Raw genomic sequence first — 19,718 nt, forward strand, 5'->3', positions numbered from 1 at the left:
ACATGCATCCACATGGAGGTCAAGGGTCAGCGTGCCAAGGCAGAGCCGGCCCACTCCGTGCCAGGCCCCTTCTAACCACAACAGAGCCGGAGAAGGCGGGCATGTGTCCAGGGATGTTAGTCCGATGGGGGACTTCTTAAGCAAAGAGCCCGAGGAGAGGACCCCAGACCCGGAGCAGAGCCAGGAGAGGGGCTACAGCCCGGAGAAGGGGCGCCGCCGAGAAGGGGCTCGTGGTTTCAGAGTCGGGGAAGTCCGGGAAGATGAGAACTGAGAAAAAAGACCATTAGTATCTTTTGAGAGTTTGGACAGGCGATACCTGTTGTCAAGGGCCCTCTCATGGTATTTGGGTCCAAGAGATAGGAGAGATGTTGGATGACAATGAAGACAGGTGGAAATCACTGTCTAAAAGGGGAGACAACAGCAAACAGCCAAATAGAAACAAGATTTCTACATACTGAATTATGTTGAGCTAATCCTCAGAGGGAGATGTCCACGTTAAAGGGGATTGGGAAAACCTTATCCTGGAAGGCAGGGTTTTATCTTGGACTTAAATATGCCAGATACCTTGAGAAATGAAGAGGAGAGAGGAAAGAACTCCATGCATGGGGGGGGGGGGGGAATCTAGTGAAAATACCTAGTCAGAAAATAAGAATCTTTTATTTTTGGAACAGTACTTCTTCTCTCAAACCAAACTATTGAAAACAATAGACCAATCTGCTGAATCTAGTTTAGAGCAGAAGACTGAATCTCCTCCTACAGTTTTGCTCTAAGTCTTTTACAACCCTCTCAAATGACATTTTAAAAAAGATCTCATCTGTTCTATTGATTTTTCTATAAATGATTCTAGTAAGAACTCCTCTGCCCCTCAAAAATCCTAAATTCTTGAAAACAACTTACTCTTAGTATCTTCAATTTATTTATCTATTTATTTATTTATTTTTAGGTTTTTGCAAGGCAACTGGGGTTAAGTGACTTGCTCAAGACCACACAGCTAGGTAATTATTAAGTGTCTGAGACCAGATTTGAACTCAGGTACTCCTGACTCCAGGGCTGATGCTCTATCCATTGTGCCACCTAGCCAACCTAGTATTTTCAATTTAAAATTAAAGATTTAGAACACAATTTCCATAAGTTATAAAGACAGTGTAAAAACAGGTATGTATTATGCCTATTATGTAGAGAGACTCGTTTTTCATGTGTAGTTTATGGAATCAGCTTTATTAATTTTTTAATATACTTAATATAGCCATTCACTTAAATGTGGATGTTAGAGCATCTCATGGAATATGGATTGGATATATAATTTCTTTGTTGTAGGGAACTCCCTTTACCACTGCAGGTCAGTGTCTTCTCTGCAACTTAGAATTTAGAAAATTCCTTAGATCAGTGAGAGATTAAGTGATTTGTCTAGGGTCACACAACTAGTATTTCTCAGAGGTATGACTTGAACTCTGTAGTCTTGCAAGTTTCCAGGGAAACTTTCTATCCATCATATTATATACCTCTATTAAGTTTGTAAAACAGTATATACAATAGGAACTTGAAACATGAGTCACAGATATTCTACATGTGGAAACTAAATTCCAAATATCTTTTTAAAGGACATGCAATTTATTTTATTATTGAAAATATATGAAATCCTGACTGGAAATTTGATGGTTCAAAGTGCATTGTTTACTTGTACAAACTAAATTTTGTATATTTTCTTAATTGGTGAAAATAGACAAATAATTTTATGTATTATTAGAAAGAGTGAAGCTGTGCTGTTGTAAACTTGCCCCACATTCGTATCATTTACAGTATCTTTCATTCATTAGCTTTCAAAATTAAAGGTAATAGGCTTTATTTTTCCTGGTATCTTGTCCTAAAAAAGTCAAGAAGTACAAGCACTGGCACTGTTACTTTTACACATAGATCCATGCCAGTATACTGGGTTTAACATTTACAGAGTCAAAGCAGGATTGCTTAAATGAAATCAACCCCATAGGTTATCATTGAAGTTGAGGCTCACTGAAATGGCTGAAGCCCAAGGCTTTTCATGGTTGGCTGACTATCATTAGTGACTTCCTTGTGATAGATATTCGGTGATTTGCAGATTAATAACCTTTTCCCCTTCACATTTATATGGTTTTTAAACCCTGAGTCTAATTTTCATAAGAATACAGGGCCTAGCATATGTCAAGATTTTAATGGAGACTATTATGTTTTTATTGATGTGGTTATTAAAAAAAAATCACTTAAATATTGTCAAGATAATGGAAACGAGTGTAAGCAACAAATGGTTTAAAATACAAATGTTAAATAAAAGAAAGAAAATAAAAATCCTGCCACCAATGATAATCCCTTTTCAAGATTTAAATACTTTCAAATGTGTTCATTTAAAGAAGAGAACCCTTGCCAGGGAAGTTTGAGTAGTGTGTCAACTAGACTTTAAATCTCTAGTTTTAAAATCAACTGTACTTTGTCCATGATGAAGACTGGATTTACAGATACCAGCTGCATGTGAACTCAGACTGAAAACTGTCACAGACTCTTCTCCTCTCCCCCTTTACTCTTATGTTTATATCCTTTCCTAAAATTCACAGCAACCAAATTTCCTTCCGCACCATGGTGCCCACTCAACTGGCTGAATGGCTGAATCGTTCTCTTTCCCCCCTTAATATAAATATTTATGCTGTTTTGTTTCTTTCCTTTCTTATTTCTTTCACTATGCCCTCAGTTTTCTGCTTAAGCAATTTCACAAATGTGTATCAACACATTTTAAAAAATTATTTCTCCTCTGTCAACTCCTTCCCAAAACTATCTCTCTATCCACCCTGACAGTTTATCATGTCTATCCTTTTGTTTTCTTGTTCCTTTGATGAATAAAAACTTCTACCTTAATCATAACAAATAAGCATTGGATAAACCTGGATTAAGAAAAAAAAATTAGTGTAACTTGAATGAACAAATCTCAATTTTTTAAAAGTTTGCTTCCAAGTCTCCATAATAAAAGACTTCATTTCCTCCCTCCCCTTTTCTACTTAAAATTTTTTATATCAAGAGATGAAAAAATATTCATATATTTTGTTTAATTATTAATTTAAGACATATATCTTGTGAAAAATATTTTTCAACTGTGGATAGAGTACTGGATCTGCATTCCAGTTCCACCTCAGAAACTATCTAGTTGTATACCCCTGAGAAGTTATTTAATCCTTATGGTCTCAGTTTCCCCTACTAATGATAATAGCATCTCCTTCCCAGAGTTATTGCAAAAATCACATGAGATAATATTTGTAGAGTTCTTGGAACAGTGATTCTAAGTTAAAAAGTAGTTAATTTCTTCTCAGGCTACATGCAAGGCCATCACTATTGTAACTGGGAGTTTGGGGAACAAATAAGTCTTAGACATTCTGGAAGAAGGCAGGAGGGAAAAGGCAAAAGGTGACTCCTGAAGAACAAGAAACAATCAACAATATATTTATATACATAATAGCTGAATATATACACATTCATTACCTGAGGGATACATGATTTTGTTTATGTGGATAATCCTTCCCCTAGGACATATCACAACTTTTTACGTCTTTGTAGATGCTTTGCTAAGGGCAGTGGATAGAATGCCAGACCTATTGTTAAGACTCATCTTTATGAGTTCATATCTGTCATCGGACACTAGCTGTGTAATCCTAGCCAAGTCACTTAAGCCTGTTTGCCTCAGTTTCTTAATCTCTAAAATGAGTTGGAAAAAGAAACGAGAAACTTCTCCAGTATCTTTGCCAAGAAGACCCCAGATGAGGACCTTAAGAGTCAAAACAATTGAAATGATTGAACATCAAAGAAGGTTTTTGAGATTTGTTACTGATAAAAAAAAAGGTCTTCCTATTTTGACCCACCTGGGGATAGCTTTGTGACGTTAGTGATGTTGGTTTATGGTCAGCAGACATAGCAGGCTCTTACTTGAGACCTTTCAAGCATGGTAGAACTGCTCTAACATACATCCTGCTAAATTAGCTACCCAGAGCCCCTGCAGCTGTGCAAGGTTGCCTTGTGGTAAGGCTCTGATGGAGACTAATCTCAGATGTGAACTCATAGCAAGACAAATGCACAATGTGCAAGTATGTAAATGGTTTTCTGAGGCAACCACATTACTAAATATTTTGTAATTGTGGATGCTCTTAGTGGAAAGAAGTCTATTAGGCAACAACACTTGTTATCCCAGCTACCAATGAGACTGAGGTTCCCAGATCTCCAGAACTCCGGAGATCTGAGCTGCGATGGGCTATGCCAGTTGGGGATCTGCATTAAGTCTAGCATCAATATGGTGAGTCCTAAGGCATAGGAGACCATCCTGTTATCTAAGAAGAGAATACAGCTAAGGTAAAAAACTGAGCAAAGTTCCTGTACCAATCTGTAATGAAATCTGAATCTAAATGCTGTTTTTAGGTTTTTTCCTCCTGGCAATTTTGTCCATCATATATCCAGCAGTAAGAACTAATGCATTTTTGTATTTGTTAGGTGACCATAGTAGCAATTTATCTTTATTATAGCAGTGAGTTACAGTTCAGGCACAAGTATAACAATGCATTTTATGTTAGGAATTATACTTATAAGTAATTGTACAATTTTGATGGTTGTTAGTGCATTATTGAACAATCACATAGCTCTCTCATTTCCATAGGACCCCTCTACACTTGACTTGTACTAATGGATATCCAGATGTGACTCTCCTAGTCGAGAGAAAATGCCAACTGAAGCCACGTGACATCGGAAGTCAAACACTTTAAGGTTTGTACTAGTTAACTGCTGGTCAATGAAATGCATTTTGATTTCTTTGATTAAGTAAATAGATGTTTCTAACTTATTTAAATATCACTAATGATATTTTAGTACACTAAATTTTATATTACAGGATCTCTTTATATAATTTTACAGGCAATACAGGGTCAGCAGGAGGAATGTACATGTTATCCTGCTTAAACATGTTGCTGACCTTAATCTTATAGATGTCTTTAAGAACACTCTGCTTCACCATACCTGCCTCTGGCCAGAACATAGCCATAGTTACAGAGTTGCTTCAATATAAATGTGAAATTGAGGCAAAAAACAAGGTAGAAGATTACCTCTTGTATGCTAAAAGTGTTTTATGAGCTAAAATGGTAATCAGGTAGTTTCCAGTTCACATAGTTTATAATTCATCTATTCCTGGAAGTATTTTTTTTAATTGAAAAGAACTTAAATCTGTAGTCAAAGTTCATTGGCCTTTGGAATTTTGGGGGAACATGGGAGGAGATTTCATTCTCAGTGGAGCTCCTAATAAGTAAACTCCTTCACTTGATTTAGATCAGTTCCTGCTTTATGATTTAGTCTTTTTTTTAAGATATGAGTTAGTGATTCTTAAATTTTACTTTTTTTTTCAATTGCTTGTAAAGATATCAGCATTCATTTTCACATATTTCTACCTTTCTATGACAGCAAGTAATTTGATAAAGGTTACACATGGCCAGTAATGTTAAATATATTTCCATATTAGTCATGTTGTGAAAGATGAATCAGAATAAAAAGGAAAACAAGAAATGAGAAAGAAATAAAAAATAAAAACATTTAAATAGTATTCTTTCATTTGCATTCAGACTCCATAATAATGTTTTGTCTTTCATTCTCAAAGAATATTATGAGAATATCATGAGATCAGGGAAGTGATGACATGGCAAGCACATGAATTGGATTTGAGAGTGGGAGGGGAGCGGGGGACTTGTGCATTGTCAACAGCTTCCTCCAGAGCCATCTGGATCCAGTAGTCAGATATGAATCAGCACTACTGAAGATGGTCCTGGATGGGAGGCAATCAGGGTTAAATGATATACCCAGGGTCACACAGTTGATAAGTGTTAAGTGTATGAGGTCAGATTCAAACTCTTATCCTCCTGTCTCTAAGGCCAGTGCTCTATCCACTGTACCATCTACCTGCCCTTCAGACTCCATAACTCTCTGAATGTAAGTGGAATTTTTAATACAAGTCTCTTAGAATTGTCTTTGATCATTGTGTGATCATTATTCATCAATGTTGCTATTATTGTACAGTGTTCTCATTCTGTTCACTTGACTCCACATCATTTCACTAAGTCTTTGCAGGGTTTTCTGAAATTCATCTGCTCATGGTTCCTACTATGAGCATTTTTTCATATGACCTTAGATCAGTTTTTTTAAGGTTTTTGCAAGGCAAATGGGGTTACGTGGCTTGCCCAAGGCCACACAGCTAGGTAATTATTAAGTGTCTGAGACCGGATTTGAACCCAGGTACTCCTGACTCCAGGGCTGGTGCTTTGTCCACTATGCCACCTAGCTGCCCCCATATGACCTTAGATAGGTTTAATTTCTTCGTCTAAAAACTTTCTGTTCATATCCTTTGACCAGTTCTAACTGGAATGACTCGTATTATTATAAATTTGACTCAGTTCTCCAAATATTTTAGAAATGAGTCCTTTATCAGAAGCACTAACTGTGAAAATATTTTAGAAATGAGTCCTTTATATCAGAAGCACTAGGAAAAAAAATGCATCTTTGTACATTCCTTCTAACCTTGGTTGCATTGGTTTTGTGCAAAAACTTATTAATTTAATGTAATCAGAATTAGCTATTTTGCCTTTTATTTAGTGTTCTATATTTTTTTAATCATCAATTCTTTTCCTCTCCATAAATCTGACAGAAAAAAACTACTTATTCTTTGCTCCCCTAGTCTCTCAATCATGTACCCATTTTAACCTTACCTTAGTATAGAATGTGAGATGTTGTTCTAAGTCTAGTTTCTGGCATACTCTTTTCCAGTTTTCCCAGTATTTTTTTTTTTTTTTTTTGCCAAACAGTAAATTCTTTTCCCGAGATGCTAGTCTGTGTTTATCAACCTGTAGATTACTATAGTCATTTGCTAATGTTTCTTTGTACCTAATCCATTCCACTGATCCACTTCTCTATTGCTTAGTCAGTACTAAACAGTATTGGTGATTGCCCCTTTATAATGTAGTTTATTTAAAATTAATATATATATATAAAATTATGTAATATAGTTTTAGATCTAGACCTTTAAGACCTTCATTTGTATTTTTTTCATTTATTCCCTTGATATTCTTAATCTTTTGTTCTTCAGATGAATTTTATTTCTACTTTTTCTATTCTATAATATATTTTTTGGTACTTTGGTTGATATGACCCTGAATAAGTAATTTAATTTAGGTAGAATTGTGGTTTTTATTATCATTAACTTGGTCTACCATGAACAGTTGACCTTTTCCACAATTTTGTAATTGTGTTAATACTGTTTCTGGATCTATCTTGGAAAGTAGATTTCCAAGTATTTTTTTGTTTCAGTTACATTAAGTTGAATTTCTTTTTCAATCTCATTGGACTCTGTTGATAATTTTAATGATTTATGTTCATTTATTTTGTAATAATACAACTTTTCTAATTGTTTCAAGTAGTTTTTTAGATTATTTTCTTGGGTTCTCTAAATATACCATCATATCATCTGCAAAGAGTAAGAGTTTTGTTTCCTCACTACTTATTCTAATTCATTTATTTTTTTCCTTCTCTTCTTGCTAAATCTAACATTTTTTTTTGGGGGGGGGGATGTTTGCACGGCAATGGAGTTAAGTGATTTGTCCAAGGTCATACAGCTAGTATTAACTGCTTGATCCTGGATATGAACTCAGGTCCTCTGTACTCTCTGCACTGCACCACTTAACTGTCCCTAAATTTAACATTTCTAATACAATATTGAATAGTCATGGTGATAGCAGATAGAGTAAGAGTTCCAAATCTGGGATCCATTAACTTTACTTTTTATTTGAATACAGTTGACTTTGTTTTCATTCTGTATATTATAGGCACGTAAAAGCAGTATCATGGACACAAACTTAAGAAACCTTGTTTATCTTGTGATGGAAAATGCCATCTGCATCCAGAGAATTTTTTTTTTTTTAGATTTTTCAAGGCAATGGGGTTAAGTGGCTTGCCCAAGGCCACATGGCTAGGTAATTATTAAGTGTCTGAGGTCAGATTTGAACAGAGAATTATTTAGTTTGATTGCAGACACCCAACATGTTTTTAACTTTCTCAAATTTATTTTTTTATTTTTCTTTTTAATGGTTCTTTCCTTTGATTCTTTTTTTTCAACATCATGATTAATATGGAAATAAGTTTAACATGATTGTACATGTATAATCTATATCAGATTGCTTGCTCTCTTGGGGAGGGGGGAAGGCAAGGAGATAGAATAATGTAAACTCAAAATCTCCCAACATTTGTATATTGAAAATAATTTTTCATGTAATTTGGAAAAAAAAGAAAGAAACCTTTTTAGGGAGTGTCCTGAAATGCTGAAATGTTAAGTGACTTCTCAGGGTCCCCCAACTAGTACATTTATGACAGCTTCAGGCTGATTTTGAGGCTAGGTCTCTATACACATCATCACAACTGCCTATGCAGAATTTTCTCTGTATAATATGCTTCCCTGAATGCAATAGTTCCACCAAATATTTGCATACAGTTGCTTTCCTATATTAAATTCTTTATTTATGATAACACAATGGTAATTTATTATGTAGAAATAGCATAATTTAAGAAAACTTTTAAAGAAATAGTCTCTTACAGCTACTGTGTTTCTATCTCCTGATCACAGATTCATAGCTGGAAGGAATCTCAGGGGCTATCTAGTTTCATTCAGTCGTTTTATATATGAAGAAACTAAGGTCCAGACATAATTTGCTTATGATCACACTGGTTGCTGCAGCTACTGCTGTACTTTGTCCTTCATTCTTTGTTTTCTTTTCTTTTTTTTTTTAAGTTTTTACAAGGCAAATAGGGTTAAGTGGCTTGCCCAAGGCCATACAGCTAGGTAATTAGTAAGTGTCTGAGACCAGATTTGAACCCAGGTATTCCTGACTCCAGGGCTGGTGCTTTGTCCACTATGCCACCTAGCTGCCCCTTTGTCCTTTATTCTTGGAAAAAACCATGACATCAGTGAGGTTGATTCCATGACTTGGATTTAAATGAGAGAGGGATGCCCTGGTCTTGTCACTCCAAAGTTCCATTGTATCATACTTACTTAACATGGTATTAGCAAGTTCATTAGATGTTCATAGTGTCTTAAACTGAATTGAAGCATATATAGAATACTTGCATGCTGTAACAATATCTTTAATATGATTTTGCAGGACAGCTATACACCACTTTTGCTTGCAATTGCAGAACAAAATGAAGATATGTTTTTTTTCCTAAAGAGGGGAGCAAATGTGAATGCCATGGATAGGAATTAAAGGTACAGTAACTAAAACTTGAAATTTTAAAAATGGTTCTAGAGGAATAAGAACAGCCTAAATCATGGAATATTTATTGAACAGCAATAATGCTGATTAGGAACTGGAAAGGTTGAAAATGTTTTCAATTATCAACTATAAAAATGAAAACCATTATTTATGACTGCAATAAAGAAAGCTCTTCATGTGGGATATGCCAGTGATCATTTATTGTTTCTGACTGAAGTTTTCTTAATTGAATATTATCCCATCTAGTGATTTAGTTGATTCTCTTTATTAAATAATCTTAATGTCACCCATGAGAATTATACTGTGTTTTCTGCTCCTTCCCCCTTTGATTTCCCTTAGGAATGTTCACATTGGTGGCAGCTAGGTGTTACAGTGGAGAAAATACTGTCCCTGGAGTCAGGAGGACCTGAGTTCAAATGTGGCTTTATAATTTACCTACCTGTATGACCTTGGTCAAGTCACTCAACCCCATTGCCTTGCCCAAAACAAAAGGAATATTTACATTGATAAATCCAATTAAATACAGGATTAATATGATGGAATACTTTGGTGGACTCATGATCTTATCATTGTGGGTATTCCTACCATGGTTTCAGATTATATTCCTTCCACGCCTTCTCATCCAACATGATTTTTGTCGTTGTCTTTTCATAAATTCTTCATAGAGGATCCAGGAAACACATAAAACTCCTGCTAGTTCTTTTAATATTTGATAACCTGTGCAACACCATTGCTCTCTGGCTTTTCTTTTCTTTTTCTTTTTGTTTTTGTTTTTAACATTTTATTTGTTTTCCAATTATATACAATAGTAATATGTACCCATCGTTTTTTGCAAGGCTCTGAATTTTCCCCCCAGTGTTTTATCCACTGCAACACCTAACCTGCCCCCACAGAAGGCTGTCAGACAGTCTCTACGTTGTTTCCTTGACATACATTGATGTAAACTGAATTTTATAAGAGTAAACATAAGAGTAAACATGCCCCCCCCCAAGAAGATGAGAAACCTCAAGAATAGAGAGAGAGAGGAAAAAAAAAATTGTACTTCAGTCTGTGTTCAGATTTCAATGGCTATGTCTCTGGGGTTAGTTGCTTTCTTTATCATAAGTCCACCAGAGAAGTTGCTTCAATTTTTTTTTCTCTCAGTTGCTGTTACAAGTTGTACCTCCACTCTATTTCTTCCCACTCTCATTTATTCTATTCTCTCTCTCTTCTCATCCTGGCCCTATCCAAAAGTGTGTTGCATCTGAGTACCCTCTCCCTCGTTCTTCCCTCTCTTCTATCACCTATTTCCCCCCTTCCCTTCCCGCAATCCCCCTCATCCCATCTCTTTCCTCCCATCCTTTTCCAGGGCAAGACAGAGTTCCTCACCCTATTAAATGTGTATGTCATTTCCGATGAGAATGAAGGCTCACTCATTCCCCTTTGCCTTCCCCCCCTCCATTCCATTGAAAAACCTTTTTCTTGACTCTTCTATGAAATCTCTCAGCTTCTTCTTCATCTCCTTTCCCTTCCTCCCAGTACTTTCCCCCATCACCATTTACCACATCATACTATTATATTCTTCTCCTTCTTGTGTCCTGTCTATATATGCTCCTTCTAACAGCTATTATAAATAATATATTTTTTTAGGTTTTTGTAAGGCAAATGGGGTTAAGGGGCTTGCCCAAGGCCACACAGCTAGGTAATTATTAAGTGTCTGAGACTGGATTTGAACCCAGGTACTCCTGACTCCGGGGCTGGTGCTTTATCCACTGCGCCACCTAGCTGCCCCAACAGCTATTATAAATGAGAAAGTTAATATGAGTTATCAATATCTTCTTCCTGTGCAGGAATACAAACAGTTCAACATCATCAAGTTCCTCATAGTTAGTCCCTCTCTTCCACTCCCTCTATGGTTCACCAGAGTCCTGTACTTGGAGATCAAACTTTCTATTCAGCTCTGGTCATCTCAGTAAGAAAGTTTGAAAGTCCCCCGTTTCATTGAAAGTCCATCTTTTGTTCAGTTTTGCTGGGTAGTTGATTCTTGGTTGTAAAACCAAGATCTTTTGCCTTCTGGAATATCATATTCCAATCCCTACAAGCCTTTAATGTAAATGCTGCCAGATCCTGTGTAATCCTGACTATGGAGCCTCACTAGTTGAATTGTTTGTTTCTGGCAGCTTTTAGCATTTTCTTTTTGATTTGGGAGTTTGGGAATTTGGCTATAATATTCTTGGAAGTTTTTCTTTTGGGATCTCTTTCAGAGGGTGACTGGTGACCCTCCAAAGAAGGCAGTTACATTGTTTCCATGCTATACATTGATCTAAATTGAATGTGTTGAGAGAGAAATCATTTCCTTAAGGAAAAAAAAATAAAATATGAGAGATAGCAAAATTACATAAGATAAAGGTTTTTTTTTTTTTAATGAAAGGTAATAGTGTTTGGTCTTTATTCAAACTCCACAATTCTTTCTCTGGTGGTGACTTCTCTCGATTTCTATTTTACCCTCAGCTTCTAGGATCTCAGGGCAATTTTGCTGTATTATTTCTTGAAAAATGAAGTCTAGGCTCTTCTCCTGGTCATGGCTTTCAGATATCCCAATAATTTTTAAATTTCTTCTGGATCTGTTTTTGAGGTTGGTTGTTTTTCCAATGAGATATTTCGCATTTTCTTCTAATTTTTGACTTTTTTGGCAGAGTTTTATTTCTTCCTGCTTTCTTGCAAAGTCATCAGCTTCCTTTAGTTCCATTCTGCATTTGAAGGAGTTATTTTCTTCAGAGAGCTTTTTTATCTCCTTTTCCAGCTGGCCAATTCTGCTTTTTAAGGCATTCTTATTTGCCTTTTGTTTTGCTTTTTCCATTAGGCCTAAACTGGTTTTTAACATATTATTTAATTTGGCAGAATTTTAAAGACTTCAGAATGATTTTAAAGGTATTTAAGAGAAGATTCAAAAGGAGTAGGAAAGATCATGTCCCAATGAAATAAAAAGGTAGGAATATTGATGTGTAATAGATTGAATTTTCATTGAACTGAGTTGTCAAAAGATTCTTGTGGTATCTTTTTGAGCATTTACTTCTGAATATTAACTTTATTTTTTCTTTTATATCATATTTTTATTAAGAATTTATTAATTTATTAAGAATTCATACATATTAGGTAAATATGTACATGAGGAGGTGTATTAAGATCTGGATCCAATTCTACACAAAATATCTAGAAAATATGAATGATAACATAAAGAGCATATCTAATAAATCCTTATAAATTGGTAACATTCCAGGGACTCAAGTGAAAACAGGCATTTGCCTATGTGTTTTCCACAGACCTCACAATTACTGATGCCTTCCAGTAGACTGGCATAGTAGCTAGAGGGCTAGATTTAGACTCAGGAAGCTCTATGTTCAAATTCTGACTCTGACCTATTAACCACAGGGCAAAGCTCTGAATCTCAGTTTCCCCATCTGTAAAATATGGACTAATAATAATACCTTATAGTACCTATCTGTGGGTTTTTAAGATAAATTTCTTTTTCAATTTTACAATTTTTCCCCTAATCTCGCTTTCCTCCTCCCACCCTCCAAAGAAGGCAGTTACATTGTTTCCATGCTATACATTGATCTAAATTGAATGTGTTGAGAGAGAAATCATTTCCTTAAGGAAAAAAAATAAAATATGAGAGATAGCAAAATTACATAAGATAAAGGTTTTTTTTTTAATGAAAGGTAATAGTGTTTGGTCTTTATTCAAACTCCACAATTCTTTCTCTGGATACAGATGGTATTTTCCATCCCAGAATTGTCCCTGATTGTTGCACTTAAGAATTGAACAAGTCCATTAAGACTGCCAAGTCCATGTTGCTGTTAGGGTGTATAATGTCTTTCTGATTCTGCTCATCTTTGCTCAGAATCATTTCATGTAGAAACCCTGAGGCTTCTCTGAATTCCCATTCCTCCTGGTTTCTAATAGAACAATAGTGTTCTATAATGTACATATACCACAATTAGTTTAGCCATTCCCCAGTTGATGGACATTCACTCAATTTCCAATTCTTTCCCATCACAGATAGGCTGCTATGAATATTTATATACAAATGATGTTTTTTACCCTGTTTCATGATCTCTTCAGGGTATAGACCCAGGAGTAGTATTGCTGCATCAAAGGCTATGCACATTTTTATTGCCCTTTGGTCATAATTCCATTGCTCTTCAGAAAGGTTGGTTGAGTTCATAGCTCCACCAATAATGCATTAGTGTCCGAGATTTCCCACATCCCTTCCAACATTGATCATTGTCCTTTCTGGTTATATTGCCCAGTCTGAGAGGTGTGAGGTGGTACTTCAAAGATGCAATTTTTCATATGATTTCCTCATCTGTATATTGTCTCCACATATGCTTTGACCATTTGTTAATTGGGGATTGGCTTGTTTTTTTTTTTTTTTATAAATTTGACTCAGTTCTCTCTATATTTTAGAAATTAATCTTTTGTCAGAAATACTAGTTGTAAAAATTGCTTCCGAATTTACTACAATTCTTTTGGTCTTGGTTACAGTGTCTTTGAGTAAAAAGCTTTTAAATTTAATGTAATCAAAATTGTCTAGTTTGTTTTTAAAGATGTTCTCCATCTTTTCCTTGGTTGTAAACTGCTTCCTTTCCCATAGATCTGATAGGTAAACTATTCCTTGATCTCTTAGTTTACTCATAATATTGTCTTTTAGGTCTAAATCCTGTATCCATTTTGATCTTATTTTGGTAATGGGATTTGAGGTGTTGGTCTAATTGAAGTTTCTGCTATTATTTGCCAACAGTTTTTATTGAAGAGAGAGTTTAGTTTTTATCAAAGAGAGTTTTCAACCCCAAAACTGGACTCTTTGGGTTTATCAAACAGCAGATTGCTATAAACATTTCCTGCTATTGCACCTAGGCTATTCCAGTGATCCACCACTTTACTTCTTAGCCAATACCAGACAGTTTTATTGACTTATGCTTTATAATATAATTTTAGATATGGTAGGGCTAAGCCACCTTCTTTTGCATTTTTTCATTAAATCCCTGTAAATTCTTGACTTTTTATTTCTCTATACCTTAATTTTGAGACCCGAAATTTGAAAAACATGTATTACATCATCATTGAACTCTAGTTTTCATGAAATTCAAAGACCTGCTCATAGCTTTCAGGCATCTTTTAGGCAAGTCTGGTACATGGAGGCATACTTAGTATGCCTTATACTTAGTCCATTCTGTTTCATGAACCTGATGCTCTAATTATGTCCTCCTTTGAAATCAGGAACTTCTTTTTCATCAGCAGTTCTTGCCTTCTGCTGAACCTTCTTTGTGGACACAGGAATTCCAATTGCCCTTTGCTTTCAAACCATTTCTTCAGTTCCCTCTCTAGATCAGGTCATTTGACTGACTTGCATCTCCTAGCCTTCTTCTGCCCTGGCATTTTCAGGAAGGTTTCTTCTTCCCATAGACAGTCTTGGATAGTTTTCTTGGTTAGAGGAGGACCAAACTCACCTTTAGCCACACAGTTTCCATTCACAAACTGGATCTCTTTCAACTTGATTTTAGCACTGTACAAAAATATTTTCTGAGGCATTTCTGGGCAGAATGTGGCAAAACATAAAATAATATACCAGTAGCAAATGGGAAGCAATGAACCCAAAGACAACAAGCATGAAAAAGTGGGAAATGCAAGTAAAAATATCTACAACCACTTTCTAAAAGTTTTTAGTTTTTAGGCCCCTAATTATTTGAAAAATAGTGTGTCTTATATAGATAGAAAATATGGTAGTTGTAATGTTTATTTTATAGATATGTATAAAGGTAAGGAGGTCAACCAATGTGCTTGATGGTATTTTGGAAGTTCATTTTTTTAAAACACCTTTCAATTTCTTGATACTTTTATGGAGTGACGTATAGTAAAGCAATTTTTACAATTTAGTATAATGAACAATTTTAATAGTATTTCCCCCAATTTGATATCATGAAAATTCTAGCATTCTTTTTAGCAAGATCTTGAATTCCAATTTCAGGTTGACATTGTTTATACACGTGTTATCAGGTAAAACACATTTCCAACATTAGTCTCAGTTGTGGAAGAAGAAACAACTCAAAAGGGAAAAGTAATCATGAGAAAGAATAAAGTAATTGAAAAAATACACTTCAATCTATGTTCAGAGTCCATTAGGTCTTCATCTGGAGATGGATAGCATTTTCCTTTGTGAGATTTTTATACTTCTTTTGGACCTTTGTGTTGCTGAGAAGAGCTATGTAATTCATAGCTGATCATGACACAGTGCTGATGATATTGTGGACTATTTTCCTGGTTCTGCTCATTTGACTTTTCATCAGTTGTACAAATTTTTCCAGGCTTTTCTGAAATCTGCCTGTTCATTTCTTATTGCACAATAGTATTCCATTACATTCATATACCATAACCTATTTAGGCATCCCCCAGTTAATGGTATCTTCTCAATTTCCAAAGTGTTGTCATGACAAAAAAGGTAGCTTTAAATATTTTTGTATTATATGTAGGTCATTTCGCATGTCTTATCATCACCTTGGAATAAAGACCTAGTGGTGGTATTTTTGGACCTGTTTGGAAGCCCTCCAGAATGCTCTCAAGAATGGTTGGATCACTTCCCAACTCCACAACAATGCATTAATATCTCAATTTTCCCACATTCTTTCTTAACATTTATTATTTTGCTTTTTTGACATATTAATGTGGTGATATCTCAAAATTATTTTAATTTGCATTTCTCTAATCAAAAACGACCTGGAGCACTTCTTCACATACTTAGAGTATAGCTTTGTTTTCTTCATCTGAAAACCACCTGTTCATATTCTTTGATCATTTATCAATTAGGGGTTGACTTTTATTCTTATAAAATTTGACTAAGAGACCTTTATCCGAGGCATTTGCTGTGAAGATTGTTTTCCAATTTTCTGCTTCCCTTGTGTCCTTTTTTTCCCCTCACATTTCCCAGTAGTTTTTGTTAAGTAGTGAATTTTTAACTGAAAAGCAGTCTTTGGATTTATCAATCACTAAGTAGCTATGTTGTTTGATTATCATGTCTTGTATTCCATTGATTCACTCCTATTCCAATATCAAACCTAAACTACCAGAGGACTGGTCTGACCATAATACCCAGCCCAGAATACCCTGGTTTTGTTATTTTTCAGTCCTGTCCAACTCTTTTTGACCTCATTGGGTCTTTTCTTGGTAAAGATACTGGAGTAATAGTACCAGATAGTTTTGATGATGACTGCTTTATAATATAATACTATTTGACCTCCTTATTAATATTTTGTTCTTTAATTTTCCTGCTATCCTTGATGTCAATTTATTCTAGATGAATTGAATTTTGTTATTATTTCTTATTCTCTCAAATATTTTTTTTGGTAATTTGATTGGTGCTGAATTGAGGTTGAATAAGTAAATTGGTTTAGGCAAAATTGTCATTTTAATTATGTTGTCATTGCCTACCCATAAGCAATTGATATTTTTCTAGTTGTTGAGATTTGACTGTGCAAAGTGGTTTGTAGTTCATATAGTTCCTGGGTTTGTCTTGGCAGGTAGACTCACAAGTGTTTGATATTATTATGGTTATTTTTAATGTAATTATGCTTTTATAGTTGCAAGCCTAATTCATAGATTTGTTCTTTTTTTTCCATTTTGTTGATATAAGGATTTAGAGAAACAACATTTCCTTTAAGTAAAACTTTTGACTGTATCCAATAAATTTTGGTATGCTGTCTCATTATTGTCATTCTCTTTAAAATGATTATTTCTGTGAATTGTTTTTAATCCACTTATTCTACAGTTAACTTATTTATTTTCAGATAAATTGTTAATTTATCTTTCCACTACCCTTTGTTGAATGTAATTTTTATTGCTTCATGACCTGAAGTGAATATATTTAATATTTCTACATTTATACATTTGATTTTGAGATTTTTATACTCTGTTATATTATCAGTTTTGGATATATGCCATGTGCTGCTAAGAAAAAGGATTTAATCTTTCTGTTCCTATTCATTTTCCTCCAGAGGTCCGTCCGTCATATTGAACATTTCTAATATTCGATTTACCTGCTTAGCTTCATTCTATTTTTAGTTAGAAATTTTGAGTTCTTGGGGATAGGGGGAGTTGTGGTCCCTTATTAGTATAGTTTTGTTGCCTATTCTTTCCTGTATCTTAACTTCTCCCTTAAAATTTTTTATTAGGTTTTTGCAAGGCAAATGGGGTTAAGTGGCTTGCCCAAGGCCACAGAGCTAGGCAGTTTGCCTAGTGTCTGAGGTCAGATTTGAACTCAGGTACTCTTGACTCCAGGGCCGATGCTCTATCCACTGTGCCACCTAGCTGCCCCATCCCTTAAACTTGCACTTGGTGCTTATGGTTAGTATTTCTTTTGCTTTACTGCCTATAGTAACTTTTAGCAAGATGTAGTTTACTTCCTTTTCTTTTTCAGTTAGAACTATTTATGCTTTTACTCAGTCTGAGATCAGGATTTAAAATGGGAGGGTCATAGTGACTTTTTTGCTTAACTCTCCATATTAACTCCCAGAATCTAATTAACATGTTCTTAAGCCATTTTGGAATTGAAGTATAGGGAATTAATTTAATAATGTAAAATAAGGAATATTCCAAAACTTAAAACATTGTCATCTGAGATTTATTGTCAGTGTGTCTGTAAATATCATTTTTTTATGATAATGTTAAATTCCATAGTTGGAAAGGATTAATTATTAATTAATAAAATTGACTTATTCATTTGAGATGATTAAACAATTATCCTTTTTAAAACAACTTGCAAAATTAAAATGTTTTGTACATCATTTCTTTTATGAATGGATCAAGAAACTTTAAGGTGGATTATTGAATATAAGAAATATAGGCATGCTAGGAGCAAGCAAGTATGTATAGGAAGAGATGAACATATATTATTAAGGTACAAGTTTTCATCTAAGTGGATATATTTAGAATATATTTTTTCTTTGCTGTTTGTATAATGCCTGATTTTTCAAATTATATAACTAATTAAGGAACCTAGTCATTCTAGGAGCATTTGTAGTATAATTGAATTAATCAAATTCAGTGCTTGGATTAGAACATCAACTTTTATTTAATTACTTGTGGTACCAGATTATCTATTTCTTCAAAAGGATAACTATTATGTATGTCATGGATGAGTATGCTAATATATGTATATATTTACATATGTATTTGAGTCCTATGAAATCTAATCTATGAGAATTTGTTTGTGATAATACACTAGTCTTGTTTTACTTCAAGTGTTAATAATTCTAATAGAATCTAGAAGAATGATTTTAATTTCCAATGCCATGTTTAGAATCACATCAAATTAAAATTTTCATACTTTATATCCTGCAATGGGATCCACAAGCCTATTACTTTTGTATGAACTTGGGATTAACTATAGGTAGATTAATAAAACTTTTATTCTATTTTCAGATAATAGCGTACAACGTCTGAATTTGAAGGTAATACTATCGATGCTTTAATAATAACTAATTATCTAATACTTGTTGAAAAATGTAAATATAACAGTCTTGGTGTTTAATGATCATTTTTCATAGACCTTTCAACCCACTATTAAAATGAAAGATACTTTTCCAAAACAAGAAAAAAAGCTAGTTAAGAAAAAAACAAGTCATGTAAGTTTTATAATTCCATAATTTAGAAAGAAAAGTATATTTTAAAGAAACTTCAGTACTCATATTTCTTTTTTTTTCCTTCCCTGACTCCTCATTTATATTACTGTTTTCATGGAAGAATTAGGTTTAGATAATGCAGATGACATTGATGCCTTATTCCATTCTTTTCTTACAAGTGAATTTGGAAAAATAATGCCCAATAGAAAGTTTTATTTTTTTGTGTTGAATACTTTATTTCAAAATGCATTTTGATATTTGCTGTCTTTTTCCAATATTGCAGGAAGGTGCCATAAATCCAATAATATCTTATTCTCCCAATTCAAGTTAATATGTATTAAATGTCTATTACATATCATGTATAAATGATATGTATACTTTATTCCAACATGCAAAGATAAAAACAGTAGCTTGAATAAGGAAATTACCATGCATATGATGGGATACAACATACAAAAAGATAAGTTGTTTCTAGCTATGGAGTAAAGAGGGAAAGGAGTTGAAATTAAAGTGCTTAAGGAAAATTGAGGGAAGAGAGAGCAATTAAAGGGTAATGGTTGTGGAAAGAAATTTTTAATAGTGTGATGTGTCCTGAACTGAGATAGCAGGGCACCAGAAAATGCTTTTGAGCAGGAAAATGACCTACTTAAGTCCTTTAAGAAGATTATAGACAGCATTCAACAGCATCAGAGAAAGTGGGAATCAAAAATAAGAAAGCCAGTTAATAATTTTTGCAAGAAAAAGAGTAAAAATTGAT

This window comes from Macrotis lagotis, chromosome 2 (assembly GCF_037893015.1).
Source record: "Macrotis lagotis isolate mMagLag1 chromosome 2, bilby.v1.9.chrom.fasta, whole genome shotgun sequence".
Taxonomy (NCBI): Eukaryota; Metazoa; Chordata; class Mammalia; order Peramelemorphia; family Peramelidae; genus Macrotis; species Macrotis lagotis.